The sequence below is a fragment of the Narcine bancroftii genome, chromosome 9, assembly GCF_036971445.1.
Source record: "Narcine bancroftii isolate sNarBan1 chromosome 9, sNarBan1.hap1, whole genome shotgun sequence".
Lineage (NCBI taxonomy): Eukaryota > Metazoa > Chordata > Chondrichthyes > Torpediniformes > Narcinidae > Narcine > Narcine bancroftii.
The window spans coordinates 109,556,623-109,575,550 of record NC_091477.1 but is presented as its reverse complement, the minus strand read 5'-3'; the positions used below and the strand labels follow the sequence as shown (position 1 = coordinate 109,575,550).

The 18,928-nt window shown below is 39.7% G+C and overlaps 1 protein-coding gene and 1 long non-coding RNA gene across 12 annotated transcripts in view; one reads left to right on the top strand and one right to left on the bottom strand.

The window, feature by feature from the left end:
• Positions 1-18,928, top strand: part of mecom (MDS1 and EVI1 complex locus) — a 637,277-nt gene that overhangs the window by 169,623 nt on the left and 448,726 nt on the right. The gene's annotated exons all lie outside the window — the stretch shown is intronic.
• Positions 2,215-10,222, bottom strand: LOC138742620 (uncharacterized). The gene is made up of 3 exons (XR_011344285.1): positions 9,973-10,222; positions 4,465-4,602; positions 2,215-2,362 (listed from the first exon to the last, which is right to left on the bottom strand). It is a non-coding gene; the product is annotated as an uncharacterized lncRNA (long non-coding RNA).

Sequence of the window (18,928 nt, the reverse complement as noted above, 5' to 3'; positions counted from 1 at the left end):
TGCTACTTATAGAGCAATGAATTTCACTGATGTGTTTGAAAGAAGAATGGAAATGGGGGAAGGTAGGATAAGTCTGAGTAGTTTCCAAGTAAATGAATATATATTTAAATATGTAAATTTTTTAATTGAGCTCTAAAGCAGCAGAGTATATGTGCTGTGTGTCCCCTTAAATCCATTGCTGACCTTTAGTTTAAATTGCAAATTATACTCCAGACAGAACTTTGGGTGCTAGCTAACTAATGAAAATTTACTTACTTTCATTGATAAATATTCAGCATTTTAAAATGTTCACCGATGCAATAAGGTTATTAAAATATTATTATAATTGGATCTTACATAGCAGAGAAGATTAAAGCGCTTATCCTCATTATAGTACATGCCCTGGAAACAGGTTTCATTACTTCTGCTCTCATGGCTTGTCTAAGCGTGTACATCCACAGCGCACCATTCTTTAAGTAACACTCTTCCCGGTCGTGACAATGAAATGTCACTACAAACAATGAAGTAGAATTTAAAGTAGAAGAACAGACCATTTGGCCCGACCAGTCTACAGCTCAGAGTCGATGCATGATTTCAAATTGAATTTCAGGAAGCGAACTCTTTGTTTGAGAAGTGCACATGGACTGAAGGACTTTTGCAGATTAGTACATTGCCCTTGCAGTTCAGGGATCCAAATTGATATCTCGTCGTAATAACCTGAAAGGCAATGAATGAATGCAGATATGTGGTTGTGGTATGCAATCTTCATTGAACAATCTATCAAGGAAAAAAAATCATCTGCAATGCTCCAATGATGATGGCTCGAGAGGGAGAAGAAGGATAAAATTGAATGCTGACTGGGTGAATGTTCATTGTTAGACAATGTATCTCCCCATCCGAAAATGTTCTTGACTGATACAGTTTGCCAAAAAGAGGAGAGAAGCTTTAATGCTTAGGCTAACCTTTCCTCTCCTGACTAATAACCACAAAAAAATCCATGAAAACAACAAATATAACAAATGTATTAATACCAATTAGCAGATTTGTAACTGAGCTACCAGAGTGCCTCAATGGTTCGTGATTGTGAACACTAGATGGACTTCTCTGGAATGGTCACAGATGTGACTATTGATCCATTTTAAGAGCAACTAGAGGGAATATTACCTAGTGCCCTGACTTTAATTCTTCCTCACTAAACTAATAATGATCTGATTAACATGCAACAGAGGAAAAAAAATCTCCAAAGGGCAGGGTGCCATGAATCACTTATAATGGCAAGAAACTCACTTAAGACCCTTAACTCTCGCCTCTGTGGATATTCACAGCCCTTCCCGATTAATATGCACACAGGCGATAACACGGCAGATTAGTTTGAGTCTATTGAGCGTTCACTCCAGGTGCAAATTTCTGGCTAGGTTTGTTGAAAACAGGATCACCATACTAGATCATGACAGATCCCATTCAACAAGAAGATAAATGGTAAGGGGCAAGAAATGACAGGATAAACACGGCTTTGGAATTAGCATGCTGGAATATGACTTCAATTTTAATTAGTAGAAAGCTCACATGGATCTTAGGCTGCACTCAGGTTTTTGCTTTGGAGGCGGGGGTGGGGTGGGACATAGTGGGTTTATGTTTACTCTCTAAATGCCAATGGTTGTAAAGGATTTCAGTGGTTTCAAGATTAGTGTTCACATCAAGGCGTGGCTGCTGTGTGGAGCTTACATAAATCTCATAAATTATGGCTCTAATGAAGTGGCCCATTTATCCTCAGTTGATGATGAATTACTTGCCCTAAGAGGAACCATGGAATAGGCAAGTAGATCATTTTCATATTTGGTGAGAGCAATATTAAGCATCTAGACCTTTGTGATTGCTTTAATAAATGAATAATCTGAGGTGAGAGGCTGAGGAGTCAGTGTAAAAAATAACCCCAGCTTTCCCGCACATTTGTCAACGTTTGCGAGCCAGAGTGCATCTTGGGTAAATGAGCAGTTAATGAGGACCTGTGTTATGGTTGAGATATTTTGGAGAGATTTATCATACAAAATGTCTGGTTCACTCAGGACCTTAAGGCTTATGACTCTAAGGTAGAACTCTGAGCAAGTGTGATTAATGTTTAGCAAGCAACCAGCTTCAATCAATAAACAGGCCTTCATAAAACAGGTGAAAGCAATATCTTGCATGGAAGTTTAATAATACAAAATAAGCAAGAACTCTAAGATATGAAGCAGATTACAAATGATAAAAAATATATTGGAAAACTATTCCAATCCAATATGTTACATAAGAAGTTGGTGAAACATTGCTCCTTTGAAGGAACATATTTAATTCCATGCATTTAATCTTCTGTCAGATCAGTGAATCAAAATGTGTGCCATTTCTGAAATAAATAAATGGAAAGGCATAAGAAACTCCATTGAAAATTTTTTTTAAATTATAATAATTGTCTGGACTCAAAAGGGTCATTAATTGAACACAATTTTGCTCCTTTCTCATAAAAGCAGTCTCTTAGTTTAAAAAAAATCAATATTTATTGCTGAGTAAAAAATAAATTTTAGACAGTATGCATGTACATTGTAGATCTAAAGCAAACAGATATTTTAGAACAGCGAAGCAAACAGTAACATTAATTGCTTGAAGGGCAATTTCCACAGACATTGTCGGAACTGCATTGAAATACTGGATAATATATTTAAGAAAATTCTCCCAGCACTATTCCTGAGGTGGACTATTTCAGTAAAAACATATGTTTCCATTTTCTCCCTCCGCCTCGACTCAGGTCCCCAGACTCTGCTGGGGTCACCGAAACATTAAGGCTTTTGTCACTGTGATTAATAGTGCTTTAGATCATCCCTAATTCACTCACTAATGACTGAGGGTCTTTCTGCTCTCCAAGTAATCGGGTGATGTATGAGCTGATAGTACACCTTATGGCAGAGGTGAAAATCATTTCAACGATGCAAATATTGTCACGGGAACAAATGTTTTCGCTGTTAATAAAAATTAATGAATATTTCTCAGGAGGCGAGTGAGTGAGGCAGTAACCAACAATAGAGCAGAGACCAGACCTGTAGTGCCTGGTGGCATTTACAGGCTCACCTTCTATGCTCGTGCTTCAGGCTCATATTGCTGGGTCCTTAGAAATGTGCTTTGTTAAAATTGGCAATGATAAGAGACAGAAGGACTATGTTAAAACAATAGGAGCCTGAAATGGGAATTGTTATTAAGTTAAAAAAAACAAAGTGCTGGAGAAGCTCGGCAGGTCAAACAGGGTCCTTGATGTAGTAAAGAACCATCTTGGCTTTGATAAAGGCTTTGGACTTGTTGGTCACCTTTCAAAACAGACAAATTGATTTTAAAAAACTACCCTACCAAAAATTAGTTTTTTTTAAATCAGTTTTATATCATCAAAATGCTTTCAAGTGCTTTGCTTTGAAGCAGCAAAGCATCTGAATTTGTGCCATTAAAAAGGTGTATGAAATGGGTGATGTGGCATCATTTCTCTCAAGCACAAGAAAATTGATTTGAATAATTGATGGGATATGGAGTGTTTTCAGTAAATTCCTAAGAACACGGTTTTCTATATTTTTAATGAAATCCTTCTAAATAAATTGAATTTGCACACCCCTCTCATACATAGGCAACCCAAGAGTACATCAAAGGAAAAGATCATTCATTTACTTATTTCGAGCAGATGCTGCAGTTAATCATCCTGCAATGGTATTCTCACTGCCACTAGCACCTCAACCATCATCATGGCATCCACATGGAAAGGGTGTCTCCTAAACACCACTGGATTGTCACGGGGTGGGGGGGGGGGGGGTCGGGGAAAACCTGGAGTGGAAGTTAAGGGTGAACATTACATCAACAGCCATTGAGAGGGCAGTACACGTGGTCAAGATACCCAGAGGCCATACTTGCAGAAAGTGACTGAGTACAACGGGAGTATATTTTGGAATGCAAAGCCTTTTCTGGAATCTCTAAAGACTTCTGCAGCCTCCATTCAGTGCTCTGTTGTGCTATAACTGTTGGATGGATGCAATATCAAAGAGTGGTTTGATGACAGTCCTTGTTAAATTGCAGGAGAGCAGGAGTGATCCCGTGCCTCCTGTATGCTTCAGAGGCGTGGACTGCCTAGGGTAGGTTCATAAAATCACTGAGGAGTTATTACCATGACTGTCTCTGCAATGTGCTCCAAGTAAACTGCAAGGATATGTGAACCATCATCGGGATCCAGCTCCATTGGGTAGGTCAGTTAGTTTGTATGCCTGGCATCACACTTCCAAACAGGCATTCTACTCTGGTAAGAGATTAGCAGGGTCACAGGAAATAAAGCAAAGCTTCCTTGAAGATAAAATAATATCCCCTCAGACCCATGGATTTCTTGGGTCAAAATGGAAAAGAGATGACCGTCTAGAATGGCATTGACAACTCATGTCAGGGTGCACAAAGAAGCCAGAAAAAAAGAAACCAATTACCCACCTGCCTGGCAGTCATTCACCTCCTGACCTGATCTAACCCACCTGCGACAGTCTGTGGATTCCATGTTGGTCATATAAGGCACTTCGTAGCCCTCAAAGCCATCAGGAAAATGAGCCAAACATGATCGCAAGGGGCCACCTTAGAAGACATGAAGTAAATGACTGATTAGTTTGCCTCCCTGGAAGTTTATTGTTGCAGATTGCATGGGGAAAAGGTTAGATTTCAGTGTGTCTGAAAAAGTAATGATGTAAATAGACATGTTTGGAATTTCAGCCTTAGTTTCAATCAGTGAACTTAGTGCAAATAACTCCCAAAATCATTCTCATATCTGGAAGATCTCTCTCCTTCAAATTAAAATTAACATCAGATGTAAAATCAGCCATTGGCCACTTGATAAAACTGCTACAAAACAAGTACCTTTATTCACAGTGAGTTATTCACCACTTGTGAGTAAACTATTGAAATAAAAAGCAATTAAAAAAAATATTACACACAGCAATCTGTCTCATGCCTACTTTTTAAAATTGCATTCAAAGCATTTCGTACATAGGAACAACACTACATTCATGTTGGCACACCAAGTTGTACACCATCCTTTCTTGGAAATGTATCAGTTTTCCCTTCATTGTCACTGCATCTAAATGTTGCATTTCGCTGACACTTTCATCAGAAGGACTGCAGCAATTCAGCAAGATTTACATCTCGAGGGCATTTTTGTTATCCAAACCTGAAACCCATCAACAAAATCAAGCAAAATTTATATGACTCAAAAAGTGCAAAGAAAGGGGTGCAATAACTGAAATCTTGGCATGGTTTGTTTTAGCATGTTTAATCTCATAATGATACTGACACATTGCAACAGTTCAACTGACCTAAAAATATTTTGTTCCTTATAATCATTTGTACTCAGCATCTGATGCCTCTGATGTCAGTGTCCAACGATAGTCAGCCAGCGTTGATGAATTCCAAATGCCCTGATATTGCTTTTCCCCATGGTCACAATGTCCTGGTGAAACATTTCACCATGTTCGTCACTGACTGCATGCACCAAGATCAGAGGGAAGAAATCCAAGTGGTCAGGAAGTAAAATCTTCATTGTCCAGTGTTATTGGTTCAATGTGTTTTAGCCTGGTACAGAACCTGGTGAAACTCGGGTAGTGCCAGACAAAATTTGTGTATGGAAATCAAAAAAAAAATAAAGATATGGAAATCTGAAATAAAATTAGAAAATTCTGGATACAATCAACAGGTCAGGCAGCATCTTTAGAAAGAGAAACAGTTAAAGTTTCAGATTCAAGATTCTTTGTCAAAATCAGGAAAAAGTTTGTATTTTTTAGCCTTGGGATTCCCCAATATCGTTTTGCATCTGTTTGCTTGAGCTTGAATAAATTGCACCAGGAAAAGGAGAGATACATAATGGCAGTTTCGCAGCCCTTGTTTCATCAAATATAGACTGCAGAGTACAAATCGTGGACTTGCCCACAATGGTTGGCCTTTAGCTATGCTGAATTAAGGAAGGGGTGTAAGCAGGGCTGTAAAATCTGCCATAAATGCTTGCTAAAGGACAATGAGTGTGAATAAGATAAAGGCTATCTGGTGATCCAGTGTATATAGCCAGATAATCCAGAAGAGGTTGAGTGCCCAGTCACTGAAGACTTGGCAACTGAAGTATTAAAGGCTCAACGTAAAGCCTACAGAAAAATTGGCCTCTCAGATAACATCCAACCTCATTTGTAATGTTAGGCTGCAGTTCACTCAACTGAAGAAGGTGACAAAACTGCAAGAACCACATGGAAGGAAACTTGTGTGGGACATTGAAGTTACTACGACAGGCAGGATTGCCCTGAATTTGGCCTATACCTTCTGTTTCTGCCACATCCCTCCCCCACACCCCAATCCTTTGTGCTGCACAGTTCCCAAAGTAATACTAGCAACCCTGTCATGGCCCTTCTGCAAGGGAAGAAAAGGAATACTGATGAATTATGGGCCAGTTAAAACATTTTTTTGTTGGTAAGTTACTAGAGTACAGAGAGAGATTGAAAACTTTCACCTGATCCAGGAAATCAAGCTTTGATTTGAAATAGATAGATCATGCCCAATGAATACTATTATATTTGATGAAATCTTTCCTAAGAGCAAATGTTGAAGCTCATGGAAACACCATAAATGGCTGTGATGGTTTACTGATAGTGGACTTCAGGAGGGGTAAATCAGGAAATCATGGAGGAGTCAAAGCCCTTTTTTGCTTGGTTTGAAGTATACTCCCCACAGAAGCTGATGACCATGTGATATCTGTTTCTGGGGCCAACATCAGAACATCCTTCATTAGGGTGAACCCTCACAAGATGTCAGGCCCTGATGGTGTATCTGGCGGGGTCCTGAAAATCTGTGCCAACCAACTAGCTGGACATTTTCAATCTCTCATTGGTGCAGATGAAGGTTCCCACCTGCTTTAAAAAGGCATAAATTATACTGGTGTCCAAGAAAAGCAGAGTGAGCTGTCTCAATGATGATCATTCAGTAGAAATCACACCTACTGCGATGAATTGCTTTGAGAGGTCGGTCATGGCCAGAATTAACTTGTACCTAAGTATAGATCTTGGACCCACTGCAATTCTACTGTCACAATTGCTCCACAGCAAGTACAATCTCACTGGCTCTCCAATTAGCTCTGGACCACGTGGACAACAGCAATACATAATACCAGGCTTCTCTTCGTCAACTACGCTCAGCTTTCAATACCATCATACCCTTAGTACTGGTCAACAAGCTCCAAAATCTGGGCCTCTGCACCACCCCCCCATCTTCAACTTGATCCTTGATTTTCTCATCGGAAGCCAGTCAGTACAAATCGGAAAAAATGGTTTCCTCCTTGCTGATGGTCAACATGGGTGCACCTCAAGGGTGCTTGCTTAGCCCATATTGCTCTACTCATTATACACCCATGACTGTGTATGTAGATACAATTCAAATGGCACGAACAAATTTGCTAATGACACCAAGGCCATTGGTGCCATTGGACATAGATCAGCTGGTTGCGTGGTATCACAACAACAACCTATACTCAAAGTTATCAAAACCAAGGAGCTGATAATGGACTTCAGGAGGGGTAAATCAGGAAGTCATGGAGGAGTCAACAGTGGAAAGGGTTAAGGGCTTCAAGTTCTTGGGTGTCAACATCTCTGAGGATCAGTCCTGGGGCCTCCATGCCAATGCAATCATGAGGAGTTTAAGGGGTCCTTGATATGTCACCAAAGTCTCTTGCAAATTTCTACAGGCGTACAAATTTTGATTGGTTTCATCACTGTCTGGTATGGAGGTGCCAATGCACGGGACAATAAAAAACTAGAGAGAGTTGCAAACTCAGCTTGCGCTATCACAGGCATTGGTCTTCACTCCATCGAGGTCATCTACAAGAGTTAGAGTCTTGAGAAAGCAGTCTCTATCCTCAAGGACTCCCACAACCCAGGCCATGCCCTCTTCACATTGCCTCCATTGGGAAGGAGGTCACCCAGCGACACAAGGACAGCTTCTTCCCCTCTGCCATCAGATTTCTGAACAGACAATGAACCACAGACACTACCTCATTTTCTCTTGTTTTTTAACTACGTTCTTTATTTTTAAATGTAATTTTATAGCAATATTTTCACTGTAATGCTCCCATAAAACAATGAACTTTGTGACCTGTTCATGTCAATAAATTCTGATTCTGAAAATAAGACAAATGATTGACCTGACAAGCTAAGACACAGAGTTGGAAAAAAATGATTAGGTTCTCAAATTGGTAGGATGTAACTCGTGGTCCTGCAAGGAATTGTGTTTGGATCACAATATTCTACTGTATTTATATCCATCTGAAATGATGGAATATCAAGGCTCGTATCCAACTTTGCCAGTGTCGTAAAAATTGTCAAGATTGTAAGCAGCATTACATGAAGCTTTGAACTGTAAAGAGATATTACTAAATAAAGCAATTTGTCAAGGCAGTAGTGAATAGATGTCAATACAGTTAATTGTGAGGTCTTCCACTTCACACCTTAAAAAGGATAGGGAAGAACATATTCTAAAGGGAGAGCCATGAGAATCATTGTTGAGACCCATGAGCACAGGCCAGTAAAATATCATGGCGCTTTGAAGCAAGATGGTAGGAATGTACTACATATAAACGCAGACTTAGACTGCAACAAGATAACTGTGTTCTATTCTGTGCCAAACACCATAGGTTTTGGGGTGAAGGGATCATCATTTAGCCAGAATAATGGCTGGACTCCAAGGAATAAATTTATGGGAGCGGTTACACAAGATGGGATTTAAAATGTTAAGTTCATAGTTTATAAGACAAAAAGGAAAGGGAAGATAAAAAGAAAATATTGTTAGATATCTAGTAACTAGATCTAGACTCTTTACAAATACTTGGGAGTCTTTTCAAATTTCAAAGACTGTAACAGTTTGAAACTCTTTCCTACAATAGCATTTGATACCAGGTTATTAATCTTAAATTTGAGATTGGTAAATTTTTGATTGTACCAAAGGTAAGATAATAGAGTTAGGTCACCAGATTAGCCATTAGCTCGGTAAATGGGGCAATGTTCTAGATAAAAAGGCCACAATTCTTTTCATGTTTTCTACTGTACCACAGAAATAAACAGCCTTGGAAATGGGAGATAATGTAGAAAAATCTGAATCAAAAGCAGACAGGTAAAGTAAATTGCATTCAACAATGATTAGGAGTTACGGTTGGTCTAGCAGCTAGTGTAATGCGCTTTAAAATGTATGGGGGGTGGTGGTTGTAAGTTAATTGGGAATAATTGGGCAACACAGTTTCATGGGCTGAAAGGGCCCATTACTGTGCTGCATGCCTAAACTTAAATTTAAAATGATGGAGAAATTCAGCATGCATAGAAAGTGAAAGTTGATATTTTGGGCCTGAGCCCTTCATCAGGTATGCCAAAAAATCAGACGGATGCCTGAATAAAAAGAAGGGGAAGGAACTGAGGCTAACTGGTAAGAGGTAATAGCTAAATGCAGGTGGGAGGGTAGAAGTGTAAGAAGATGTGAAGTGAAAAGGGGAGACAGCAGAAGGCTAAGAAAGATAGCTCTCTACTAGGGGAGGGTGTGAAGAGCTGAAGGGAGACAGAGGGTTGAGAGAAAGAGAGAGACCAGGGGTTAACAGAAATTGGAGAAGTTGATATTGATGCCATCTGGTTGTTGACTGACACGACAGAACCTATCAGTAATGGTTAATTATTCTAACCTCACCTCACAAGCATAGCTGGAGTTCTGGCTTAATAAAAGCATAATAATACCAATGCAGAGAACCATTTAATGATGTGTTACTACTGATACCCTCATAATTCACATTAACATTGCAGGTTTGTAAAAGCAGTGTGAATATAGGTAATTGACGCTAACCATGTCAGTAGTAGCGTACTGTCACCAAATTGAAGAACACAAATGGACATTATTTCATCTGGAGAAATACCACAGGAAAGCATGGGATATACTTACAGACACTTCAAAATTCTTTCTTGGATTCCTTGTTCCAAATGTTTAGATTCCTCTGTCCTCCAAAGAAAAATCACCTCCTCCAAATATGACCAGAAACAAAACAGAACAAAACCATTTTCATGGTTTAGAGTGTACACAATCTCCAACCACTTAAATATAAACAACAATGACATCAGTAAAAAGTTACTTCAAAAAGACTAAGCTCAAAACATGTTTGAAGTTAGTTCTAAAGATTTTCTACACTTCAGCTATGCTGTTGAACACTTTAATCTCTCATCTTTATTCACAGATTTCTTTTAATTTACTTTTTTCCTTTGTCAAGTCACCTTCCATCAGCCCTTATCTACTAAAAGACATATTTCCGGGAAAAAAATAGTTATTTGCATTTGAGTTATTTGCATTCCTCAAACCAGCCACTGAGAATTGGCCTCTTTCAATCATTTTCAGTAAGAGAACCTGTTATCACATGATTGGTATTCAACATTTGTTATAAATCTTTCAGTCTGCTCTGTGCACTCTGCAACAAAAGAGCTGAAGAGAAAAAAGAAAATCAATCGAGAGTAGTTGGAAACAAATGGTCAATCTTGGACAAACGTGCCATATGAAACAAATTGAGTTGCAAACTCTTGAAACTGCAAATGGAGTCCTGTGAATTGTTGAAGATGTACAAAAGAGATAGAAGTGGGAGGAAAGGGGGGGGGGGGGTGTAATTTGACTCCTGAGTTTTTTTTTCTTTTGGAAGTAAAATAGAATCACCGGTTCTGAGTGATGTATTGGCAACTGGTAACCAACTAGCAAATTGATTAACCAGAGATTGATTCTGCTCATTTTGGACCTGAGGCTTTTTTCATTTTGGGGACATACTTTGGTGAATTTAGTTTGTGTGAGAGGATTTTTTTTTCTGTTATTTTGATATTCATTCCAGCAATAACTCCTTTACAAGCCAAGCCTGGCATGCTGTTTGACATAGTTATCACATTTGGCACAAAACATATGGCTCACTTCTGCTGTAATGAAGTACTTCAGTTGCAGTGAAGTGAGAGGCTGCGAATTATTTGATTCCTCATTGTTTTTACACTAGCACATATTTTCTGGAAGTAGGTGACCATCGAAGATTATTCTGAACTGTTTGCAATTTTTAGAATTAACCCCTTCCTACCATGATAAAGTTCAATCACTCCAATGAAAATAAGATGCAATGAATTCAACTTAATTAACCTGTTCTGTTTACCTGAGTTGTCTTACGCAATAGTACTGATATTTCCATGTAGTTTCTTTATTCTGCCTTATATCACTCAGTAATGAGCTGCGCTGGGTGGGTCATGTCTCCAGAATGGAGGACCATCGCCTTCCCAAGATCGTGTTCTATGGCGAGCTCTCCACTGGCCACCGTGACAGAGGTGCACCAAAGAAGAGGTACAAGGACTGCCTAAAGAAATCTCTTGGTTCCTGCCCCATTGACCACCGCCAGTGGGCTGATCTCGCCTCAAACCGCGCATCTTGGCGCCTCACAGTTCGGCGGACAGCAACCTCCTTTGAAGAAGACCCGCAGAGCCCACCTCACTGACAAAAGGCAAAGGAGGAAAAATCCAACACCCAACCCCAACCCACCAATTTTCCCCTGCAACCGCGTCTGCCTGTCCCGCATCGGACTTGTCAGCCACAAACGAGCCTGCAGCTGACGTGGACATTTACCCCCTCCATAAATCTTCGTCCGCCAAAGAAGTTTTATGGTAAGGAATGACTTTGCGAGCAATTGCTCCCATTAGACCCAAAACATCAGGCTTTCATCAAGGATGTGTACAAGTTCAATCCAAGTCACAGCTGCCTCTCATTCACACTGGGCAATGTCACTCTTTTCAGACATGGGTTATTCAGATGAGCAAGAAGAAACACAAAATGAAAGAGGGAAAAACTTTGCGTGGACAAATGACCACATAAGAGACTGGTGCATAAATTAAGAACCCCAAATATTAGTGGGATAGATTGGAAAAAAAAACTGTAACTTTAAAAAAAAGTTGAAATAAATGGCCCTTTTTTTGGCCGAAGGGCTGTCACAAATGGAGTTCCCCAATGATTTGTTATTGGTCCTCAGATGTTTAATATTTACATTATTGACCTGGAGGAAGCTATAAAATGCAAGTTCGCCGATGAAATGAAATGAACATAGGTGGAAGGGCACATTGTCATGAGGACATTGTGATTCTGCAACTGGGCAAGATCCTGGAAAATTGTGTTTGATATATGAGATCATACACTTCAGTAAAAGGAAACAGAAGCTGGATAATTATCTAAATGGAGAGGGGCCGGAAATGAGTGGTTCAAATTGGTTTAGGTACTCTAGTGCACAAAAAGAAAGCAAACAGATTCAACAGGTAGTTAAGAAGCCAAATGGTATGTTGGCCTTTATTGCAACAGCAATGGAGTTTAAGAATAGAGATGTTTCGTGACAGACGCATAGGGTGTTGGTGAGGCCGCACCTGGAATATAATTTCGATCCTCTTACCTAAAAAATTGTACAGTAGTATCGGTGACAGTCCAAAGGACAACATTGCATCTGTATTCCTTAGAATTTGGAAGACTGGGAGTTGAACTTATTCAAGCATCAAAAATCTCAAGATGGTTTTATAGTATATATTCTGAGATGTTTTCACTAGTGGAAAAGTCATGAACAATGGGACGTAACTACAAATAAGGGACCGTCACTTAAAACCAAAATGCGTTGAAATTTCTTTTAAGAGAGGGCACTGGATCTCTAGAATTCTCTGCCCTTTGAGGGTGGTTAAAAGTTGATAGTGCAGATTTATTGTCAGAGTACATGACATCATGTACAACCCTGAGATTCGTTTTTCCTATGGTCAGATCGTTCAATATATTTAAGGTGAAGATAGATTGAATGACTGTGGAATTGAGGATTATGGGGAACTACTACAGAAGAGGTGACCATAGATCAGCTATGATTATGTTGAGTGGTGGCGCAGGCTTAAGAAATTTGGTGGTCCTCTCCTGTGCCTATTTGGTCGTCTTCTTGGAAGAAGGAACAATCTCTTGAAACATTCAATTTCATATTGGTTAAGTCAACCTAATAGTACCCCAGAAGCATAAACCAAGCATTAAAGCAAAATCAGAGGGAGGAAATAAGGGATCAATATATCAAACAAATGTGGGGGAGAAGTCTTAATTTTAGTTTACTTTTCACACCACCCATTAAGAAACCTAAATTCTTGAAACATAATTCAAGATGGGAAGGCCATTATTTTCAGTGCTGGTCACAACAGGTGAGGCTGGGGTTTCTGATCATTGCAGGTGATTTTTCAGTAGATGACAACTGATTGCTGATAAGGTTTGACAGAAGGTGGTGAGAGGAGTCTGAGCAGCTGACTATAATAGGTGGGATTGAGTTAGCCATTATGTTAGGGAGGCTTGGGATGTGCAAAAGAACTCATAAATGAAACAGTGAAGATTGAAGATGGGGAGTAAATGGAAAATGTGCAAAAGGCCAGAGGAGTATATCCCATAAGTGTCTAATTCATACAGATTATAGGAGGTTCAACATCCATGCTGGGGCAATAGTTGGGCTATTATTTTTAAACTCTACATATGGAGACTAAAGCATGGGGAATTGCGACCCTGGGCACCAATGATCAGGAACAGAAATGCTGGGTTCTAGCATTAAATTAGAATAAATCTGTATTGCCTCTTCTCACCAGTAGTTTTGCTCCCATGGATCTTGTATTTACACTGTAGGTGCACACAATGGAGAATTATCCCTTGAATGAGAGTAACGTACAAGGGGTCGCGAGTTGGTTCCTCGTTGCGGGGCCTCTTTTAAAATGCCCTCGAGGCCATTTCTGTGAGGGGTCCTTGACTCTCTCTCTTGCTTACAGTAGACAAAGTTAAAGAATTTCATGTATATTTCATGTATCTAGTATTATGTGACAATAATGGAACCTTTACCTTTAACCTTTACACTGGAACTAGTGGAAAAATCCCATTCCTGAAATACCGATTGTTCAGGATAAAGATTAAAGAGAGTGAAATATAGTTGGAACGTTCAGATGCAGAAGGTGAAAGAGTGCACAGAAAAAGAGACAAACAATAATGGAATAATTGAGACAAAAATAGAATAAGAAATGTGTAATTCAATGCAGCCATTGCTTGATGCATGAACAGAGTGAGTTACTGGAATACAATTTGTTAAACAACATTTCATAAATTCATAATAATAGCCAGAATTCATCATGAATGTTCTGATACAATGAATTCCTCAGGGTAGAGATCATTGCACTATTCATTAAAGAGAAGACTCGATTTGTAAATTGAAGATGTCCACTCCAAAAAAATTAATAAATTGCAACAAAACATTCATATATTCAATATGTATAAATTAAGACATACATGCATTCTGATCAGGATCATAAAGGAGGGGGGAAAAGAGGAGAGCTCTTATAATTAAGACTTGCTGGTTAGGGGAACAGATAAGAGATTTGCTGGATGAGATCGGGGCTCCCAGTTCGTATGTTGCCTCCCAGGTGCAGGGTCAGGGATATCTCTGATTGAGTACACAGCCTTCTCGAGGGGAAGGGCAAGCAGCCAAATGTTGTGGCCCACGTGGGGACCGATGACATAGATAGAAGTGGGGATGAGGTCCTGAAGAAAGAATATGTGGAGTTAGGAAAGAAGTTAAAAAGCAGGACCTCAAGGGTGGAAATCTCAGGTTTGCTGCCTGTTCCACATGCAGAGAGGGTAGGAATAGGAAGATGTGGCAGATGAATGCATGGTGCAGGGGTTCACATTTGTGGATCATTAGGATCTCTTCTGAGGAAGATCTGACCTGTCAAAAAGGGACGGGCTGCACGTGAAATGGAAGGGGACCAATATCCTGGCTGGCAGATTTGCTAGAACTGTTTTTTTTTAAATTTTTTGCTAGAACTGTTGAGGACGCTTTAAACTAGTTTGGCAGGGGAGTGGGAATCAGAATGAGAGTGCAGAGATTAGGGTATAAAAATGCCTAGATTTGAAAGGAGAGGAGCCAGGATGTTAAAATTAATGAGGCGGGGGGGGGGGTGGTAAAAGTAGATGGTAATCAAAAGCGCAAAAGCGTGTATGTGGGGGAACATTCTCTCAAGTGTATATATCCAGGTGTTACCTGGATGCAAACAGAACTGAGGACTTAAAAAGATTGGATGCCAAGTCACCGTGACATTTTACTAATCATGTGGTGCCCACCAAGAGCTTACTTTTACCATCATTCTCATGGCCTCCTGTGTTTTCCTTATCCAATTGTTCACTGAACTGAGGAATCCAAAAGTGTAGTGTATTCACTTGAGACCATGGTGGTCACTGTCTCTCCACTTTGAGACTCTGCAGAAGTCATCCTCATTCAAGAGTGCATGATCAGACAAGCAGTTTGGAAAAATCAAGTGCGAAGGATGATAGAAACTTGTTGTGCAATGGAAGTGATTAATATGTAAAGGAAACTCGTGAGTTAGCTCTTGAATCTCCAATGAGTTTGAATTAATATCCCACAATACTCAAGGTAATTCCTCAAAGACAGATCTTCCTAATGATATCATAAGTGCCCCAAGATTTAATTTGAAATAATAAAAAATACGCAATTAAACAATTTATTCAAACTAGCTGTCCTCATTGCTCTGATTTTTCTCAATCTCTAGCTGTACTGCAGCAATCAATCTCTGTTTGAAAGCAAAATCATGTACATCAAAATGCATTAATATCACATCTTCCAACAGAGTTAAATGTCCCAAAATGTTACACTGGAGCATTGTCAAACTAAATTTGTCAAAAATATGCATACATGTGAACTCAGAGCTGGGATTGATCAGTCATGATTAAATAGAATGGCAGAGAAAGCTTGAGGGTCCAGGCAGTTTATTTCTGCTGCTTTTTCTTGCATTCTTGTGTATTCCTGAATTTCACAGTTAATTATTTGCAAGCTTGAAGTTCTCCATTCTATGAGAACACATGTAAGAATGACAGTTTATACACTGCTACCTTATTGGAGGACAATAATATGCAAGAAATTTGCAATCAGAATAAGCAGAAATTGCTGAAAACACTCAGCAGGCCAGACAGCGTCCATGAAAAGAGAAGTAGCATGAATGTTTCAGGTTAAATACCTTTAGCGTCTGCAGATTTTTTATTTTCTAATTCAAAATGATGCTATCTGAAGAAAAGTGAAACATTAGGGTTAGGGTTAAGCTCTTGCACAGAGATTAAGGTTATTCACTTTACTACAAAATCAGAATGCAGCTTTTCATTTCTCCAGCCTTGATTGAGCTGATACGATGCAGTAGCTGCAGTTGAATTTGTTCATTTGCTGTGAAAGCTTTGTCTAATGATAGGGTGTAATTGGATGGGCCTTATAGTTCCCTGAAATCTATCCAAACGCCCATTTTACTGGACGTATGACTTAATATTTGACCCTAATGTCTTTGCTAGCTTCCTCATCCTAAACAGTCAGTAGAAGCAGTGGCGTCAGTAGGGCTGGTGTCATCTGGTGTGGTAACGCATGGTGTCACCGCTACCCCCCCCCCCCCCCCCCCCATGGATCAAGTGTACCGAACATAGAAGAAACAGGTGTGTGTTCCCTGTATGTCCGGGGTGGCAGCAGTGAGAGTGGCACTGAGCGGGATGGGGGGGGGGGGGGGGGGTGTGGTTAGCGGGGGGTGGGGGTGGAGGCTCTGACTGGAGGGCATTAGAAGCTTCAAGAAGTAAATTATTACTTGCATTCAAGAAGTTTCAGCCTTGTAGGTATATTGATTCATGTAAGCTGGGCTTACGAAAAATGTTTTTGCTGTTATAACTAACTATGGGGATATTTTTATAAATGTTAATAAATTTCTGCTGAAACACTGCACAAACATTTTATCGTCATTTTGGTGTCACCCGGTGCGGTTTGCACCCCCTAGTGATGTCTGTGAGTAGAGGTTGTTGGATTGCAATATGGGGCATGAAGTGCACCTGGCTTCCACTCCCTTTTGAAGTCAGGGGTTCAGAAAGCAGCTACACTGTGAGCACTCTGCAGTTGCTGCTGCCTGTCTTCTATCATCCTCTAGTGGGATCCTTCAAACTCACCAATTTTCTTGGATCAAGCCACTCATTGAAACTCTTGGTAAAGAAAATATATTTATTCTAAAAGAGCGAATAGTGGAAAAGTTATAGAGGTGGGCGCAAGATAAAAATCCAAATCGTCTTGAAATAAAAATAAAAACAGTGTTTTATTGGTGTTCTTTAGTTAGTTCCCTATGTCATTAAAAAGTCTGCATTGAATAAATGGATTCAATGTTTCTATATGTCAGGAATTTTTGTAAGGATTAATTTTAAGAAAACTGCAAATTTAGAAACTTGTCTGAATAAAACATAAATAAGTGATAAGTGTATAGTTACCCAACAGTTCTCCTCTTAATTGATTCCAATATATTCAAAATTATTAAGAGAGTCTCCTGAGGACCAGATGAAAATCACAGGAAAATTAAAGGAAGGGGATGTCAGTTTTCAATCAAAATATGACCAACAAACTGACTGGAATGTTCTGAGTGATTTGAACCAGATTGAAGAGTCCTACAGGTTGGCTTTATGCAAAGGAGGGTGAGTCTTACAACGTTGATTGAGGACGTAATGAAGATGCTTGATGAGGGTAGGACAGTGGATTTCGTAAACGTGGTTGATAATAAAGCATTCAACGAGGTCCCATCTGGTAGGTTTATTCAAAAAAAAAATGAAGGCACGTGGGATCCATGGTGACTTGGCTGTTTGAATTCAAAATTCAAAATCGAAATGGCTGATGGTAATTGTGGAAGGGTGTCATCTTGGACCTGTGACCAGCGATGTTACAAAAGGATTGGCACTGGGGTCTCTGTTGTTTGGATTATCTCTAAATGATTTGATCAAAAATGTTAGTGGGCCTATATGTATGTTTGCAAATATCATAAAAATTGGCAGAGTTGTAGATAGCGAGAAAGGTTGTCAAATGATATAGCAGGACATGGACCAGTTGTAAATATAAGCAAAGAAATGGCAGGTTGAATTTAATCTAGTTAAGTGTGAAGTGACACTTTTGGAGGTCAAAGGTAAGAGTATAAATGACAACACAATTAGACAGGGTGGTAAAGAAGGTGGAGGCATGCTTGCCTTTATCATTTAGGGCACTGAATATAAAATTAAGGAAGTTGTGTTCCAGCTGTATAAATCTTTAGTCAGACCACAAAATGGAGTATTATGTTCAGTTCTGATCAGCAATTTTTGGAAGGCTGTGGAGAGAGAGAGAGAGAGAGAGGGGAGAAGAGGTTCACCATGAAATAAAGATATTAGGCAGTCAGGAAAAGTTGGAAAAACTTAGATTGTTCTCTCTGGAACTTATATGATTATGAGAGGCATTTCTAAGGGAGATAGTTTCTTTTTCCTCAGGGTGAAAATATTAAATACCAGAGGATGTATATTTAAGGAGAGAGGAGGTTTATGAGGCAACTCTTTTAAACAGAGAGCAGAAATTGTCTGAAGGTCATTCTCAGGGGCTCTCTCCATCAGGCACACAAAACTCAAAACGGTCAACCAGTTTACCTATCTCGGCTGCACCATTTCATCGGATGCAAGGATCGACAACAAGATAGACAACAGACTCGCCAAGGCAAATAGCACCTTTGGAAGACTACACAAAAGAGTCTGGAAAAACAACCAACTGAAAAACCTCACAAAGATAAGCGTATACAGAGCCGTTGTCATACCCACACTCCTGTTCAGCTCCGAATCATGGGTCCTCTACCGGCATCACCTACGGCTCCTAGAACGCTTCCACCAGCGTTGTCTCCGCTCCATCCTCAACATTCATTGGAGCGACTTCACCACCAACATCGAAGTACTCGAGATAGCAGAGGCCGACAGCATCGAATCCATGCTGCTGAAGATCAAATTGCACTGGGTAGGTCACGTCTCC